We start from the raw sequence: 17967 nt of genomic DNA, 5'->3' as shown, positions 1-17967 counted from the left end.
TGTGGGAAGTGGAAATGTTACATTGATGCAATAAGAGGCACCTTTCAAGTTGGCGCCAAGATGCATAGCTGGGCAGAACAAAGGAGCTTTCCTCTACATCTGCTCCTGCACAATATCTAACCTGGAAGTGTGTGGCATACCCTGACTGGGAAAATATTCTATTCACCAGTACAAGAAGCCTCACTTCAGGTATAAATATTCCCTGGTATTCCAGCTCCATGCCGCAGAATGTTTCTGTCCTGCTGCTTCTCTCATTGCGAGCCTCTCCTCCAGAATTTGATCCTCTCCTGCCACCCCTCTTCCTCCTGCATAAACATTTTAAAGATAGTTTTAGTAAGTTTTAACACATCCAGTCTATTCATGCTTTGTACTTGCTAACATCTCAGCCAACTCAAAAAAACAGTTTTTATTAGTGATTACAAGTCAAATAATCCAGCGCCCGGGATTCTCGTGATGCCCTAAACCAACATTTGTGACCATCGTTTGGACTCAAAGACTGCATTCCTGCCTTACATTCCTTTACAGTGTATATTACGGTTGTCATTTTTAAAAAAGTTTGATTTCTTACCATAGGCTGTGAAGAAAGCCTCTAAAATTAAAAGATTCCCTCTACTCCTCTGAAGGTGGTTGAGAAACAGGTGTCTATTATTTATTATATAAATGTGTTAATAAAGGAATCATTATTTACTCATTTAGAACCTATTTGCCTAACCTTCAAGGCCATGGACTGGGGATGGATTCAGCTTCAACTCCCACTCTATTCCTGATCTAACCATAATGAGCAGGTAGGCATTAAGCAGAGAATGCAGCATCTCCCAGCGGAGGTGGGGGGAATTTAAAGGGAGAATCGCACCTGGGTGCTGACTGATTACAGTAAACATTGGCGGTGGCCTGGGAGCAGAAAAGGTACCTGCTCTCCCAAAAAAATAACTTGCCTGTTTTACATTCCCACTCCAGCAAAAGTATGCATTCATTTTCACTGTTTTCTCCCTTCTGCTCTATCGCACTGTTGGGAAGAGAATGATTCCAAAAAGGTTCTGATGCAATTGTTGATCCATGGATTAAACAAAGAAAGCTGTGCCTGTTGGAATGTAGATAACATAATGATTCTAATTGCAATTGAACTTCGCACTCCAAGAATATGTAACATGGAACCACTTAGAAAATCGTGTGGGAATGATTTGATGGCTCAGTTGGTAACACACCACCCATTGTGGAATGGAGTCCAGGTTTGATCTTTGATCTCGGTGATCTCAGCTGGGGGCAGTAATCGAGGCACTACCATTGGCTTAAATACCACTGGGTCAGGAAGTGAAACAGTCAGCCAATGTTTCTGGAAAGTATACGTGTGTGGACATCGGATGAGGACAGATCAGACTTGGCTGTGATGCCTCCCATATCCTGCCAACATTCACCATCTCGGCTCGCATGAAGAATGTCTAATTGGGCGAGGTACTGGATGGCCGGCACCTGTGAAAGCACATCCCAGTAACAGACTGCTCCTTTGGGGGAGGAGACACAGTGGGGTAAGAGGAAATACGATTGTGTTTTTTGACAGCCTAAATAACAAGAATAATATTCCGTTACAGTTCACACCTATCCCTGCATACTCCCTGGAGTATGCCCTCTAGGGGATAGATACTCCCTCTATCGTAACTGCACTCTTTTGGAGAAATCTGCAGGTCCTCACACTCTAGTGAAGGGCAAAGCTGATTGTACAGGACACCATTAAGGGGAATGATTTCCTCCTGGGTAAAATCACATGCACTTCTTTGTAAGTTAGTGTATGATTTTCCACAAAGGAAAGCTTCCTCCCAAGCACTGGAGAGAAGGCAAGGTAAACCAAGGAATGATGCCAAAGTTGGGTTTTATAAATCTAATTCAAAACTGTGCCTTTTCTCCATTTAGTTAATCATGTTAAATTATTTACTAATGCGACAAATTAATCTTGAGATTTTTTATAAATAATTTTTAAAATAAAAGTGGCTTATCACACAAAGCATAGTTAAATGGAATGGCACTGTATTGGGTTAAGTTTTAAATCTGTAACAGTCTCTCACTGGGGAACCCAAAGATGTGCCTGAAGTCTTGTCCAGTTAGAACATGTTTCTGTCTAGGTTCATGTTCTCTCCATTACTCATTTTGATTGGCAGTTTCATGAGGTCAGGCAGGCTGACCCCTCACCAGGGGGTAGGGGTGACAGTTCATGGCCCATTTACCCCTGAGCCCATGTTAGACTGAAATAACAGGATCAGGACAAGGTTAGGCTGCGTTTGTTACACCAGCAGCCATGATGGATCACCCGCCTGCTTCAGTCTGACACTTAACAACTTATTCCTATCTAGCAGCAGAGAGACTCAGTGACCCCCTCCGATCCCTGAAATAGCATTTCTGCATCCAACTGCTCAACAAAGCATTTTTCATCTTAATGACAGACTACCTCTGAATTGAGTACAGCTACTTCAGTTATGTTCTGAATTTATACTTTATATGCACGCCATATCACATTAATTCAACCGAAATTATAGTTTCAGCCCTCCATGGCCTCGCCCCTCTCTATAACCTTCTCCAGCTCTAAACCCACCACCCCACCCAACATATTCTCTGTTCCTCTGACTCCAGCCTCTTGTGCATTTTCTCCCTTTTGCCTTCAGTCACCTAGGTCCAATGCTCTGGAATTCCCACTCTATGCCTCTCCATCCCCTTTCACTCTGAGATCCTTCTTAAAATCCACTACTTTGACCAAGCTTTTGGTCACCCCTTCTAATCTCTCTCCTTTGGCTCAGCATCTGTTTTCCTCACACATCTATGAAGTGCATTGGGATGTTCTTTATATGTTAAAGATGCTATATAAGTGTAAGTTGTTGTTGTAATGCACTATATCTTGTAATTCCAAGTTCTGTGCCCCACCCTTGCTATAAATAAGCTTTTCTGAGCTAAGTACTGCACTCAATATTGTAAGGGAACTGGTATAATGTAAGCTGCCCACATCAAACAGCTACTGTACTCTTCTAAAATCACTCTTAATGCTTTGAAAGTATTTAATTTCTCCTTTTTTCAGGCTGAAAGAGTAGGTGGGCTTCTGTCACCATTGATCTAGCCAGCTGCTTTAAGGTGTATCATTCTGAGTGCAGGGTCTACCTGCTTTTCTCTCTCTACTACTCCTTCCTGCCTTGTATGTGGCAAATACCTGGCCTCTGTGCTACATCTTCCTGATAGTACAGACAAGATCAGTGTTTCATCGTGCGGTGAGTCATAGGCAAGGCAAAGCATTGTATCTCATTGTCCATCGCCTGTAATATGTGGTGGAGGCCATAAAATGGTTATGCTAGCAGTCAATACTGTCTCAAAGTCTTGATCAACAGCATCACTAAGAGAATGAAAACTTAGTTTCAAACCATTAGGAGGGGGAAGTAAACGATCTGTGGGCAGTTGGAATGCATAGTGAAAGAACCTTCCAGAAAAGTCAACGTCATCCATTGTAGGAGGACTTTGGAAACAGACTGTGCGTTTACCCATACTAAACTTTAACGGAGAGCATGAATCAAGGATATTTGCCATTAAAGCAGCCAACCTCCAGATTGGAGATTTACCGCATGGAGATGATAATTTAGAATCATAGAACATAAGAAACAGCAGGAGTAGGCCATACGGTCCCTCGAGCCTGCTCCGCCATTCACTCAGATCATGGCTGATCTTCGACCTCAACTCCACTTTCCTGCCCGATGCCCATATCCCTTGATAGAATCATGGAAAATTTACGGCACAAACGCCATTCGGCCCATTGTGTCCGCGCCGGCCGAAAATGAGCCACCCAGCCTAATCCCACTTTTCCAGCACTTGGTCCGTAGCCTTGTAGATTATGACAATTCAAGTGCACATCCAAGTACTTTTTAAATGTGATATGAGGGTCTCTGCCTCTACCACCATTTCAGGCAATGAGTTCCAGACCCCTACAACCCTCTGGGTGAAAAAATCTTTTCCTCAGCTCCCCTCTAATCCTTCTACCAATCACTTTAAATCTATGCCCCTGGTTATTGACCTTTCTGTTAAGGGATATAGGTCCTTCCTATTCACTCTATCTAGGCCCTTCATAATTTTGCACACCTCAATTTTTTCACCCCAGCCTCCTCTGTTCCAAAGAAACAGCCCCAGCCTATCCAATCTTTCCTCATAGCTAAAATTGTCCCGTCCTGGCAACATCCTCGTAAGTCTCATTTGTACCCTCTCTCTAGTGCAATTACATCCTTCCTGTAATGTGGTGACCAGAACTGTACGCAATACTCTAGCTGTGGCCTAACTAGTGTTTTATACAGTTCTGGCATAACCTCCTTGCTCTTATATCCTATGCCTCGGCTAATAAAGGAAAGTATCCCATATGCCTTTTTAACCACCTTATCTACCTGTCCTGCTACCTTCAGGGAACTGTGGACATACACTCCAAGGTCCCTCATGTCCTCTACACCTCTCAGTATCCTCCCATTTATTGTGTATTCCCTTGCCTTGTTTGCCCTCCCCAGATGCATCACCTCACATTTCTCCAGATTGAATTCCATTTGCCACTTTTCTGCCCACCTGACCAGTCCATTGATATTTTCTTGCAGTCTACAGTTTTCCTCCTCACTATAAACCACACAGCCAATTTTTGTATCATCTGCAAACTTCTTAATCATGCCTTCGACATTTAAGTCTAAATCACTAATATATACCACAAAAAGCAAGGGACCTAGTACTGAGCCCTGTAGAACCCCACTGGAATCAGCCTTCCAGTCACAAAAACACCCGTCGACCATTACCCTTTGCTTCCTGCCACCGAGCCAATTTTGATTCCAACTTGCCACTTTCCCCTGGATCCCATGAACTTGTACTTTTTTGACCAATCTGCCATGTGGAACCTTGTCAAAAGCCTTGCTTAACATCCATGTAGACTGCATCAAACGCATTCCCCTCATTGACCCTCCTTGTTACCACCTCAAAAAATTCAATCAAGTTAGTGGGACACAACCTTTCCTTAACAAATCCATGCTGACTGTCCTTGATTACTCCATGCCTTTCTACGTGACGGTTTATCCTGTCCCTCAGAATTGATTCCAATAATTTGCCCACCACTGAGGTTAGACTGACTGGCCTATAATTACTCAGTCTACCTCTCTCTCCCTTTTTAAACAACAGTACAACGTCAGCAGTCCTCCAATGCTCCGGCACCACGCCTGTATCCAGGGAGAATTGGAATTTGGATGAGGATTTTTTTTAAAAAAAGGAAGATCCGAGGTAGAGAATTTTACATTCGTGCTCATTCAATTGAAAAACAAACCGAGGGTATGTCTTGCAGCGTCTGAAACATCTTCATTTGAAGAATGAGGAAGGCACTATAAGGTAAGTAATCTCACTTTCTGTCAAACTGGGGCACATGTTACATTGAGACAAATAGCTGGACTTGCATTTACCAGTCAAAGAGGTGCTAACTTACAATTGCCAGTCCTGTTGGAATGGAGCAGGCAGCTGAGGTGACCACTTCTGTTTTTGTTACCTTTATCTTGTAGGAGGGAGGGAGAGAGTTCCACAGTTCTGAGATCCTGGGAAAGAATCAAATGTAACAATAGACTGCAATGGATCTTGATTTCAATACTGAAAATATAGGGAGGAGGGAAGAATGTGTATTTACATATGATGTGTGAACGATAACAAAAGAAGGGCAGTAGATCACTTCTCATTTTGAGACGTTTGGCACTTGATAACCTCCTCCATTCTGGACTGGTGGACTAGTCGGCTGGTGATGTGACATTAGATCTCAGTGGGTCCTAACCTAACAAGCAGTCAAAAAATGAAGAGGGCGGCTACTGACATTACCCTTGTGTCGTAGTGAAAGGACTCCTTTAAGATCATGTGATTGTGACTAAAAGTCTCTTAAAGGGATAAGTATTCCAGTTGGCTAGTGCCCTAAATTACGAGGAGAGATTACACAAATTGGGGTTGTATTCTCTGGAGTTTCGAAGGTTAAGGGGTGATCTGATCGAAGTTTATAAGATATTAAGGGGAACAGATAGGGTGGATAGAGAGAAACTATTTCCGCTGGTTGGGGATTTTAGGAGTAGGGGGCACAGTCTAAAAATTGGAGCCAGACCTTTCAGGAGTGAGATTAGAAATCATTTCTACACACAAAGGGTTGTAGAAGTTTGGGACTCTCTTCCGCAGACGGCAATTGATACTAGCTCAATTGCTAAATTTGAATCTGAGATGGATGGCTTTTTGGCAACCAGGGGTATTAAGGGATATGGGCCGGGGGCGGGTGTGTGGAGTTGGGTCACGGATCGGCCATGATCTTATCGAATGGCGGAGCGGGCACGAGGGGCTGAATGGCCTACTCCTGTTCCTATGTTCCTAAGTGAGTGGGCAAGAAGGTGGCAGAGGGAGTATAATGTGGGGAAATGTGAGGTTATACACTTTTGTAGGAAGAATAGAAAAACAGAATATTTTTTAAATGGTGAGAAACTATTAAATGTTGGTGTTCAGAGAGATTTAGGTGTCCTCGTACAAGGAACACAAAAAGTTAGCAAGCAATTAGGAAGGCATTTGACACGTTGGCCTTTATTGCAAGGGGGTTGGAGTACAAGAGTAAGGGAGTCTTACTAGAATCATAGAATCATAGAAGTTTACAACATGGAAACAGGCCCTTCGACCCAACATGTCCATGTCGCCCAGTTTATACCACTAAGCTAGTCCCAATTGCCTGCACTTGGCCCATATCCCTCTATACCCATCTTACCCATGTAACTGTCCAAATGCTTTTTAAAAGACAAAATTGTACCCGCCTCTACTACTGCCTCTGGCAGCTCGTTCCAGACACTCACCACCCTTTGAGTGAAAAAATTGCCCCTCTGGACCCTTTTGTATCTCTCCCCTCGTTATAGTCTCCCCTACCTTTGGGAAAAGATTTTGACTATCTACCTTATCTATGCCCCTCATTATTTTATAGACTTCTATAAGATCACCCCTAAACCTCCTACTCTCCAGGGAAAAAAGTCTCCGTCTATCCAACCTCTCCCTATAAGTCAAACCATCAAGTCCCGGTAGCATCCTAGTAAATCTTTTCTGCACTCTTTCTAGTTTAATAATATCCTTTCTATAATAGGGTGACCAGAACTGTACACAGTATTCCAAGTGTGGCCTTACTAATGTCTTGTACAACTTCAACAAGACATCCCAACTCCTGTATTCAGTGTTCTGACCAATGAAACCAAGCATGCTGAATGCCTTCTTCACCACCCTATCCACCTGTGACTCCACTTTCAAGGAGCTATGAACCTGTACTCCTAGATCTCTTTGTTCTATAACTCTCCCCAACGCCCTACCATTAACGGAGTAGGTCCTGGCCCGATTCGATCTACCAAAATGCATCACCTCACATTTATCTAAATTAAACTCCATCTGCCATTCATCGGCCCACTGGCCCAATTTATCAAGATCCCGTTGCAATCCTAGATAACCACCTTCACTGTCCACAATGCCACCAATCTTGGTGTCATCTGCAAACTTACTAACCATGCCTCCTAAATTCTCATCCAAATCATTAATATAAATAACAAATAACAGCGGACCCAGCACCAATCCCTGAGGCACACCGCTGGTCACAGGCCTCCAGTTTGAAAAACAACCCTCTACAACCACCCTCTGTCTTCTGTCAATCCAATTTTGTATCCAATTGGCTACCTCACCTTGGATCCCGTGAGATTTAACCTTATGTAACAACCTACCATGCGGTACCTTGTCAAAGGCTTTGCTAAAGTCCATGTTGACCACGTCTACTGCACAGCCCCTCATCTATCTTCTTGGTTACCCCTTCAAAAAACTCAATCAAATTCGTGAGACATGATTTTCCTCTCACAAAACCATGCTGACTGTTCCTAATCAGTCCCTGCCTCTCCAAATGCCTGTAGATCCTGTCCCTCAGAATACCCTCTAACAACTTACCCACTACAGATGTCAGGCTCACCGGTCTGTAGTTCCCAGGCTTTTCCCTGCCGCCCTTCTTAAACAAAGGCACAACATTTGCTACCCTCCAATCTTCAGGCACCTCACCTGAAGCTGTCGATGATTCAAATATCTCTGCTAGGGGACCCGCAATTTCCTCCCTAACCTCCCATAACGTCCTGGGATACATTTCATCAGGTCCCGGAGATTTATCTACCTTGATGCGCGTTAAGACTTCCAGCACCTCCCTCTCTGTAATATGTACACTCCTCAAGACATCACTATTTATTTCCCCAAGTTCCCTAACATCCATGCCTTTCTCAACCGTAATTTTGGCTTTGGTGAGACCTCACCTGGAGTACTGTGTACAGTTTTGTTCTCCTTATCTAAGGAAGGATATACTTGTCTTAGAGGTAGTGCAACGAAGGTTCACTAAATTAATTCCTGGGATGAGAGGCTTGTCCTGTGAGGAGAGGTTGAGTAGAATGAGCCTATACTCTCTGGAGTTTAGAAGAATGAGAGGTGATCTCATTGAACCATATAAGATTCTGACGGGGCTTGATAGGGTAGATACTGAGAGGTTGTTTCCCTTGGCTGGAGAGTCTAGAACTAGGGGACATAGTCACAGGATAAGGGGTCGGCCATTTACAACTGATATGAGGAGGAATTTCTTCACTCAGAGGGTTGTGAATCTTTGGAATTCTCTACCCCAGAGGGCTGTGGATGCTGAGTCATTGAATATATTCAAGGCTGAGATCAATAGATTTTTGTACTGTAGGCGAATCAAGGTGATCGGGCGGGAAAGTGGAGTTGAGGTTGAAGATCAGCCGTGATCTGATTGAATGGCAGAGCAGGCTCGAGGGGCCGTGTGGCCTACTCCTGCTCCTATTTCTTATGTTCTTATGTTCTATCCATACATCATTCCAAGATTAATGTCTACCACTCAACAACAGTAGCATGCACTTAACATAATGCCTCCAACGTAGCAGACATCCCAAGGTATTTTATGGAACGGGGAGACAAACACAGACCAGCAATGGAAGAGTAACCCTCACTGATTTTTATTTCCCTCACAGGTGCTAAGACCAATTAGCTCAACATAGACTGAGGAATGAACATGGGATCTTCCTGGCCCGTATAGCTCAGTACCATATTGGAGTCTGCTTTTTGTTATTTTTAGTAAACCATTGAAGCTGAAGCCCCAGGGCTACCTGACCCTTTAAACATGTTAATATTAGTTGTGAAGTTATGTCTGTCAGTCTGTTAACTGTGTCACCTCACTAACCACAAGCCTCACCGAGACAGGCAGAAGTTGTCCGGTGCCCCAGGCGAGGAAGCAATGGTTAATGCAAACCCATATCTTGTAACAGGTAAGTTTCAGGTTAGCTAACTGGTCCTCTGAGAATTGTGTAGTCTTTGGTTAGCTATTCAGAGAGCAGTTGATGATCATGAAAGACTACACCTGGTCCTTCTACATTCTAGAGGTACTGCGGCGGTGACTACAAAGGGGAAAGAAGAAGTTAAATATAAAATGGGCGCAAATAATTTTTAAAATTTGAATTGATTAATAATCATTTCAGACATAGCTAATACTAGAAATTAATTAGTTCTGCCCCATATCTTGAGAAATCTAATCTAACTTAGAAATTTTCTTGAGTAGCAACAGGCTTATCTGTCATTGAATATAATACATTCTGCAGCAAAGTAACCAAGGTCAGAGTTCAGATTTGTCTCCATGCTCCTTCACTAAAATATTCCATTCCATTATCAGATATTTGACCCTTTCTTATAGTGTGCAAACAATGGACAGTGCTCAGAGTCGCAGGAATGCACACAGCCCTTAATACAGACACTCACCCATACACTGGATTCTATTAGAAAAGATGGGTGGAATAAGTGAAAATGATTGAGACTTCAATTATACATCACCATGAAAACATACACAAAAAATACTCAATGGACTTGTCATGAACTGTAATAATTCATGGTTCAATGTGGGGTAAACATGTCCTTTAAGTTTCTATTTCCATTGTACGGTTTCTCGAGTTTCAGGGGTGCAGCCGTCAGTGCAAAGTGGTTCTACTGTGAATTTCCAATATTTCCCGTTTTTGTTTAGGTTCAAGGTACTTGAACATCAAGATAAACAGAAAGTGTACAGCAGGCCAGTCAACGAAGGACGATGACAGGTTACTGGTTTGGGTGGAACCCTTAAGTCATTTTTTTGCCAATAATAAAAATATCACCTTAAAGTGTGTTCCTGACAACATCACTGACATAGTGTTATATTCTGAGCTAAGTCTCAGTTGCTTAATCTGGTGTTGTGTATACATTGTATTTTGGAGACTGGCCTTCAGAGTAATAGAAAATGGAAATGTTAACCGCAAATTGCTGGAGTATAAATGCAGCATTAGATACACAAAGCTAGAGGAAAGGTGACGGAACTTAGAAGAAAATCTAATAAGCAGAGGATGGCTGCTTTCCAGTACAAGATCTAAATAAAATGAGCCCTTTCCTTGGTGGCCTTCAAGAACTGACCCTCTTCCCCCATTTCCCCCCCCCCCCCACAATGCGTCTTAAAAAAATAAGCTCCCTTTCAGGCCGGCAGTGCTGGGGCTGGAGCTGAGGTTGACTTGCTTGCTCTCCACCTGTTCTTGGCCAGGTTATGTACAGGTTAGCCCGGTGAAGAGTTCACGGTGAGGCCAGGTGCCGTTTCTCCTAATTAATCCGTTATTTAGCTAACCTTGCTGTGACCCCGGCCGCCAGGACTCTTCCCCTCTCACTGCCTCAGCAGGCTGCTGTCAGCCCCCAACGCCCCCCGCCCAAAGCCTCAAACAGAATGCGGAGAAGGGTTCACTACCAGGGCAAGGGAGAGTTCTAGTTTCTCGGCTGATGCTTAAACTTGCCAGTAGGTCAGTTTAAAGAGAACTCAGAAATTGGACACCTCGACACAAAACTAATCTCCGCCAAACCATTTTTTTCAGTCCTGAAATTAAGACTGGTCACAGTTTCTATTCTACAAGAATCTGTGTTTTAGTCACAACCAGACAACCAAATGTTGCTGGGCCCCCTCAATTGCTTAAAAAAAGTCTAGATTTAAAATTGTAAATCAACAATAGCAACTTGCATTTATATAGCGCCTTTAATATAGTAAAATGTCCCAAAGCGCTTCGCAGGAGCGGTATCAGACAAAATTTAACACCGAGCCACATAAGGAGATATTAAGACAGGTGACCAAAAGCTTGGTCAAAGAGAGAGGTTTTAAGGAGCGTATTAAAGGAGGAGAGAGAGAGGGAGAGTTTTCGGGAGTAAATTCCAGAGTTTAGGGCCTAGACAGCTGAAGGCACGGCCACCAATGGTGGAGCGATGAAAATCAGGGATGCGCAAGAGGCCAGAATTGGAGGAGCGCAGAGATCTCGCAGGGTTGTAGGGCTGGAGGAGGTCACAGAGATAGGGAGGGACGAGGCCATGGAGGGATTTGAAAACAAGGATGAGAATTTTTAAGTCGTGGTGTTGCCGGACCGGGAGGCCATGTAGATCAGCGAGCACAGGGATGATGGGTGAACGGAACTTGGTGCAAGTTAGGATACGAGCAGCAGAGTTTTGGATGAGCTCAAGATTACGGAGGGGTCAAGGTGGGAGGCGGCCAGGCGAGCATTGAAATAGTTGCGTCTGGAGGTAACAAAGGCATGCATTAGAAAATGCAAAAATAGAAGCATTTAATTTAAACGCCCGGCATTTCCACAGGAGTCATCCCAACCTCCTGTCATAACTTCAGCAGAAACTCCAGATAAACAGCTGCTTTCGCCGTTTCTCCAGGGCTTCCACCCAAAGTTACAGCAGGAGATCGAGAGAACCTTCACAGAAATTCTACCCCCCAATCTTTCAGAATTTATACTATGAGTAGCAAAGAAAGTTCTTGGCTTTATAGAGAGCCTCTCATGTCCTCAGGATGTCCCAAAGTGCCTCAAAGCCATTGAATTATAGTGTAATTACTGTTATTCTGCAGTCAAACACAGCAGCCATTTTGTGATCAGCAAGGTGCCACAAACAGAAATGAGATAAATGACCAGATAATCTGTTGTTGTGGCGTTGGTTACGGATCAGTGATGGATGAACACAGGAAATTCAGAAAAAATTGCCATAGATGTACCATTCTACATGTACCTGCACAGGACCTTGGTTTTAAGTCTCATCCAAAGAACAGTACCTTCAACAAAACAAAAATCCCTCAGTACTACATTGAAGTGTTAGCCGAGATTATGTGCTCTAGTCCTGAACTGGGGCTTGAATCCACAACTTTCTGGCCCAGAAGTCAAGAGTGCCACCACTGAACCAAGCTGAGACTTGACATGCATTGTTAATTTCTCTCTCCCCTTCTTTCCTGAAGATGCTGACTCTTGCTGGGGTATAATTCCATCGGAACCCACCAGTACTGCCCAAAGTGACCTCCTGTACAGGTGAGTCTAAACAGTGAGAGCCGGTGGACCATTAACCACAGAGGCATTACAGCTGAGCCAGATCTATCCATATACATGCACTTTCCAGTGGGGACCTATTCCCAGCCGACTTTTTCCCCCCCCAAAGAAGTAAGGGCCAACTGTAGAGTCCCAACTACTGCCCCTGCTGAGATCGGTTAAGTCAGCACAGACAGGGCTTTAAAGCTCCGTATGGCTTGTTACCACATCAGGAGATGTATTTACCCATGGAGCGGTTAAATAACAGGGCAAATGTAAGAGACCTTGCATGGAGCCAACGTGTATTGGAAAAGTGTGCGATTTTCCAAAATGCCCTGGCTGCCTGCAAGGCTCCACCAACAATGTGACACCTGATAAGATTTCCCTAATGTTTTACTTATCAAAAGCTTAAACCGTCAAGAATATATTGATCCCCATAACTTTTCCAAGTGACCAGTGTGTTTTTTTTTCCCTCAGAAGCTTCAATGTGATTCTCAATCAAAGCCATTGATAGAATATTTGTGAAAAAAATCACTCTTTAATTGAACGGGTATAATTATTCCAAACCTGACTCAGAAAGATGTCATCTGTAATATAATATAGAAAAGCATCTGTGTGTACAAATCAAATTCTTTTAATGAGAACTGCTCATCCCTGGTAAGTACCCTAGTATTTGTTCCGTTTACACTGCTTTTGGACTGGTTTGATGCCATGCTCGTCCCACCTAATCCCAATGTACCAGTTGTACACCGTTGGCAGCACCATCTCTGTAGCTTGCCAGATTCACTAAGATCAGTGGCCAGGAAAACCCATTAAAAAAAACACATCGGGAGCTGGCAACACTAACACAGCATTAAACACATTCAAAGGCAGCTATAATTCCCAGCGACAGCAGCGCATTGAACTTAATGAAAATGGAGGGATATTTTATTTGACAACGACACTTCCCCATCTGTCTAGTGCTGTTTATTCCACCTTGTTTAATCTTCAATGAAAATTATTTCTAAAACCATTTATACCAATATGGACTTTTTTTTTTCTAATTCTGAGAGGCAGAGGGTATTTTAGTGGTACAAACAGAAAATGCTGGAAACACTCAGCAGGTCAGGCAGCATCTGCGGACAGAGAAACAGTTAAATTTTCCGATCGATGACCTTTCATTTCCAGCATCCACAGTATTTTGCTTTAGTGGTATTTTAGTGGTTCCTGGTTTCTGTTTGTTGAAATGTTTAATTTTGGCTGGTTGACAGTTTTCAGTATCTTGTCATACTGATCCGCTTCCCACTTTTCTGTACAGATGGGTAAGTGTCTGATACGTGTGGGTGCCGATCACCTTGCATGAGTCTCCAATATAGAGTGCATAAGTAAACCCCCGGAGGGCCACAGCCCACTTACCTAAGTTCTCTGAGTTTAACACAGGTTGGCAAAGGAGCCGCCCAGGCCGTGCATAAAAGTACATAAGAATGTAAGAAATAGGAGCAGGAGTAGGCCATTCAGCCCCATGAGCCTGCCCCGCCATTCAATATCATGGCTGATCTTCGACCTCAACTCCACTTTCCCACCCGATCCCCATACCCCTTGATTCCCTTAGAGGAGTAACTGCTGGAGTTTAACCACCTAAAGCCACACAGTTTACTAGCACACAGCTTCAGACTGCTTATTCAGGTAGAATCACTGTTCCTGTTAGGCGAGTGTTTTGCAGTACAAGTCTGACTAATTGATGGGACCTGAAGGGGCAGATCTGTTACTGGAGGCTAGCATTCTAGAGTCAAGCAGGAAGAATGCCAGCCTCTAGTAACAGATATACCTCTCCAGGTCCCATCAGTGAATCAGGGTTGGCTGGTCAATCATCAACAGAGGCCTACAGGCCTGCGTGGCTCGGCTATCGGATTATCAAGTCTGTCACAGTGCATGGTGTCAGTTCCAATTCCCATCACAAGGCTTGGAGCCAGCTTGACCTCAATAAGACCCCAGTTTACAGGGACTGAGAGCCCTTTTGTTAAAATCACCAGTCTCTCTGATTTTAAGGGTAGCTAGTATGGGGAGTGAAAATCAAATTCACACAGTAATAGTAGAGGGTCTGCTCTACTGAGTGTTTGGATTAGAGCACAGGAACCATTGACATTTGCAGCACAAAAGGAAGCCATTCAGCCCATTGTGTGTGCTGGCTCTTTGCTGAAGCAATCCAAAACTAATCCAACTGCCCTACTTTCACCCCATCATTCTGTATATTCCTCTGCTTAAAATATTTACCCATTTTTCTCTTAAAAGGTGCAGTTATCTCTGCCTCAACCTTCCCCTGTGGCAGAGCACTCCATGCTCTTAAAAACTCTCTTTGTAAAGAAATTTCTCCTTAACAAATCTCCCCTCTCTGACAATTTTAAATGGTTGATCCCCTCGTCATTGCTTCCCCAACCTGAAGAAATAGTCTTTCCCCATCACCCTATCGAAATCATTCAGAATTTTAAAAACCTCTATTAAATGTCCTCTACCCAGTGGAAATAGACTCAATATCTGAGGTTTCCCATCCCTGGATTCTGGCTTTATCAGAGGCAGTTTGGCTCTATATTTGATTTGGAAGTACTTCATATTGTCACTAGTGTGGGGGGGAAAAAAGGAAAAATGTTCCAGTGTTGATCCCATTCCTCATTCCATTTCCATTCTTCAATGTTAATGCGCTGGGAATGAAAGTCTCCTTCGGCTGTGAGTACTGTGTGAAATGAGTTTGGGCAGATTCACTCCGGTCCTGTGAACGTAGCCCCACAGTACAAAACTGGCAATAATTTGCAAGCTCCTCACAGAGGCCACAAGATGCATGATGTGGAAAATGGAAAAATACAATACGGGTGTATAAACAGAGGGTAAAGAGGAGAGGGACCTTTGGTTTACCTTTAACTGGGTTGTACCTGACATGGAGGTGCCGGATGCTGACACAGGATGGTTGAAATGGAAAGCATTCCATTCTCCAGCAATAATATCCTCACCTTCAACACAAAATTAGATTTGACCTAGAATATTACATCTGGACTATTGTATCAGAACAGATGTTAGCTGCTGTTATTCAACTTAAGTGGAGAAAAAGGACTTCTTTCCATACCTCCATCCTCTTAATAAATATGTGCAGATAGATGCAAAAGTCACAATTTACGATGCTGTTTAGCGTTTATAACTAAGGGTGTCTCAGAGCAGGCTTGAGCATGGATATTCACCAATTGGTTTGTGTTTAGTCGGTAAGCCTTGGACTTTATCTCTAAACAAAACTGCTATCAGTTGCAGTCTGTAATTAAAATTGGGTAATTAGTGTATTCAGGTAGATGTGGAGTTCCACTATTGTGCTTAGATTAGGTCAGAATCCCAGCTGATACCCTCGAGATAATGGAGGCAAATACACGAGCAGCAAATACCAACCTCCCTCCCCGCCTTCTCCCTTCCTATTCTGAAGACACTACCTGTTGCTGGGGATGGATCCATAGATGCCAGCAGTCCTCTAATACCTCACCCAAGTGGCCATTCTTCACTTGTGACCCTAAACAGAGTGTATTTGTCAGGCTATTCAACAGTCGGGAGGAACCACACCAGAACCCAATCCTATTCCTCACCCAATTTCCACACACACTTTCTAACAGGAGTTACTGCATAGCAAGCAAGGGCCAAAAACTACTCCCTAGACCAGGGCTGTTGTGCCTAATTACAGTACCCCTTACCATGGCACCAGCCAATTCAGTACCCCTTACCATGGCACCAGCCAATTCAGTACCCCTTACCATGGCACCAGCCAATTACAGCACCCCTTACCATGGCACCAGCTAATTACAGCACCCCTTACCATGGCACCAGCTAATTCAGCACCCCTTACCATGGCACCAGCTAATTCAGCACCCCTTACCATGGCACCAGCTAATTCAGTACAGCTTGCAAACCAAACCTTGGGACCTTTTGGTCTCTATGCCTAACTAAGTCAGACAGTATTAAGAAGGATGGTCCGTATTGAGCAGGTTCAATGAGCAGTGGAACTCATTCACCTACACGCCTGCCTCGTGGAATATTCCTGGTCTTATCCAGGCCCATTGGAACCACAAGATGATAAAACATCGAGACTATAGGCTGCTCTCCTGTACCTTGTAGAGACAAGGTTAAGGTTTGCTGACAGGCCTGGATCAGTATGCATGGCATCTGAGTAGGGTTTAGACTCCAATCAGCAGTAAGCACAGTACCTGGGCCTACTTCATCTGTAGGCATCGTCCCTAAGCTGGGTCCAGTCCCAATCCCTACAGTATCCACCGGAGTAGACAGGAAGTAACAGAGCACAGAAACGGCCAATCAATCTTGTGGAATTCTGTTCACTCTGCAACAAGCATATTGAAATGTGGGTGAAGGATATCCTAATGTAATTTTGTAACATTCATGTGTGCAGTGTTAATTCTGTGCATCGGAAATGGGGCATCCAGGGTTGTTCGGGACTGGGGAAAAGACAGACGTTCGCTTAAAAAAGGGTGCAGTCTTTTGAGATTATTTCTGGAACCTTTTTGTGCGTGTCTGTGTGTGGTGCGTGTCTGTGCGTGTGGTGTGTGTGTGTCTGTGCGTGTGGTGTGTGTGTGTCTGTGCGTGTGGTGTGTGTGTGTCTGTGCGTGTGGTGTGTGTGTGTCTGTGCGTGTGTCTGTGTGCGTGTGGTGTGTGTGTGGGTGCGGTGTGTGTGTGCGCGTGGGTGCGGTGTGCGCGTGTGGTGTGTGCGCGTGTGGTGTGTGCGCGTGTGGTGTGTGCGCGTGTGGTGTGTGCGCGTGTGGTGTGTGCGCGTGTGGTGTGGTGCGCGTCTGTGTGTGGTGCGCGTCTGTGTGTGGTGCGCGTCTGTGTGTGGTGCGCGTCTGTGTGTGGTGCGCGTCTGTGTGTGGTGCGCGTCTGTGTGTGGTGCGCGTCTGTGTGTGGTGCGCGTCTGTGTGTGGTGCGCGTCTGTGCGTGGGGGGGTGCGTCTGTGCGTGTGGGTGTGTGTGTGTGCGTGTGGTGTGTGTGTGTCTGTGCATGTGCAGCGTGTCTGTGCATGTGTGTGTGTGTGGTGTGTGTCTGTGCGTGTAGTGTGTAGTGTGTGTGTCTGTGTGTGCGGCGTGTCTGTGTGCTTGTGCTTTTTTTCCTTTTTGGCCCTTAGGTTCTTATGACCCTTTCTAGTAATTATCCTGCTGCTTCCATGTTTCCCCACCAGCTCCATTGCTGACACCTAATGTGAATCCCCCTCCGCCCCTTTTCAACTTTATGCAGGACCAACAGAGAGATGCCAGGTAAGTCAGGCTGCACCAGAGGAAATTCTGTGCCCACCTGCCAGTTCCCTCATGCCTGCATCAACAACTAAAGTTGGTCCCAGGTCACTTGGGAAGATGATCAATGTACATGGGTGGAGTCTCCTATTCCCAAGGGAGGCCGTTACAGTGGACAGGTATGGTGCGGAGTTTCTGACTAACTTTCAGTACGCAGGCTATTACTTTCAGCCATGGGGCTGGGCCGGGTTACCAGTGCGGAGCTAGTCATTAATGTTTTAATGTTCCTGAGACAG

General features: G+C 44.4%; 1 long non-coding RNA gene across 1 annotated transcript; it reads left to right on the top strand.

The window, feature by feature from the left end:
* Positions 1-1361: 1361 nt before the first annotated feature.
* On the top strand, positions 1362-13167 carry LOC137301151 (uncharacterized). The gene is made up of 4 exons (XR_010958232.1): positions 1362-1526; positions 5173-5376; positions 12359-12428; positions 12903-13167. It is a non-coding gene; the product is annotated as an uncharacterized lncRNA (long non-coding RNA).
* Positions 13168-17967: the final 4800 nt, after the last annotated feature.

Source organism: Heptranchias perlo, chromosome 32 (assembly GCF_035084215.1).
Source record: "Heptranchias perlo isolate sHepPer1 chromosome 32, sHepPer1.hap1, whole genome shotgun sequence".
Taxonomy (NCBI): Eukaryota; Metazoa; Chordata; class Chondrichthyes; order Hexanchiformes; family Hexanchidae; genus Heptranchias; species Heptranchias perlo.
Note: the sequence above shows the minus strand (reverse complement) of the source record. Positions and strands in the feature narration are given on the sequence as shown.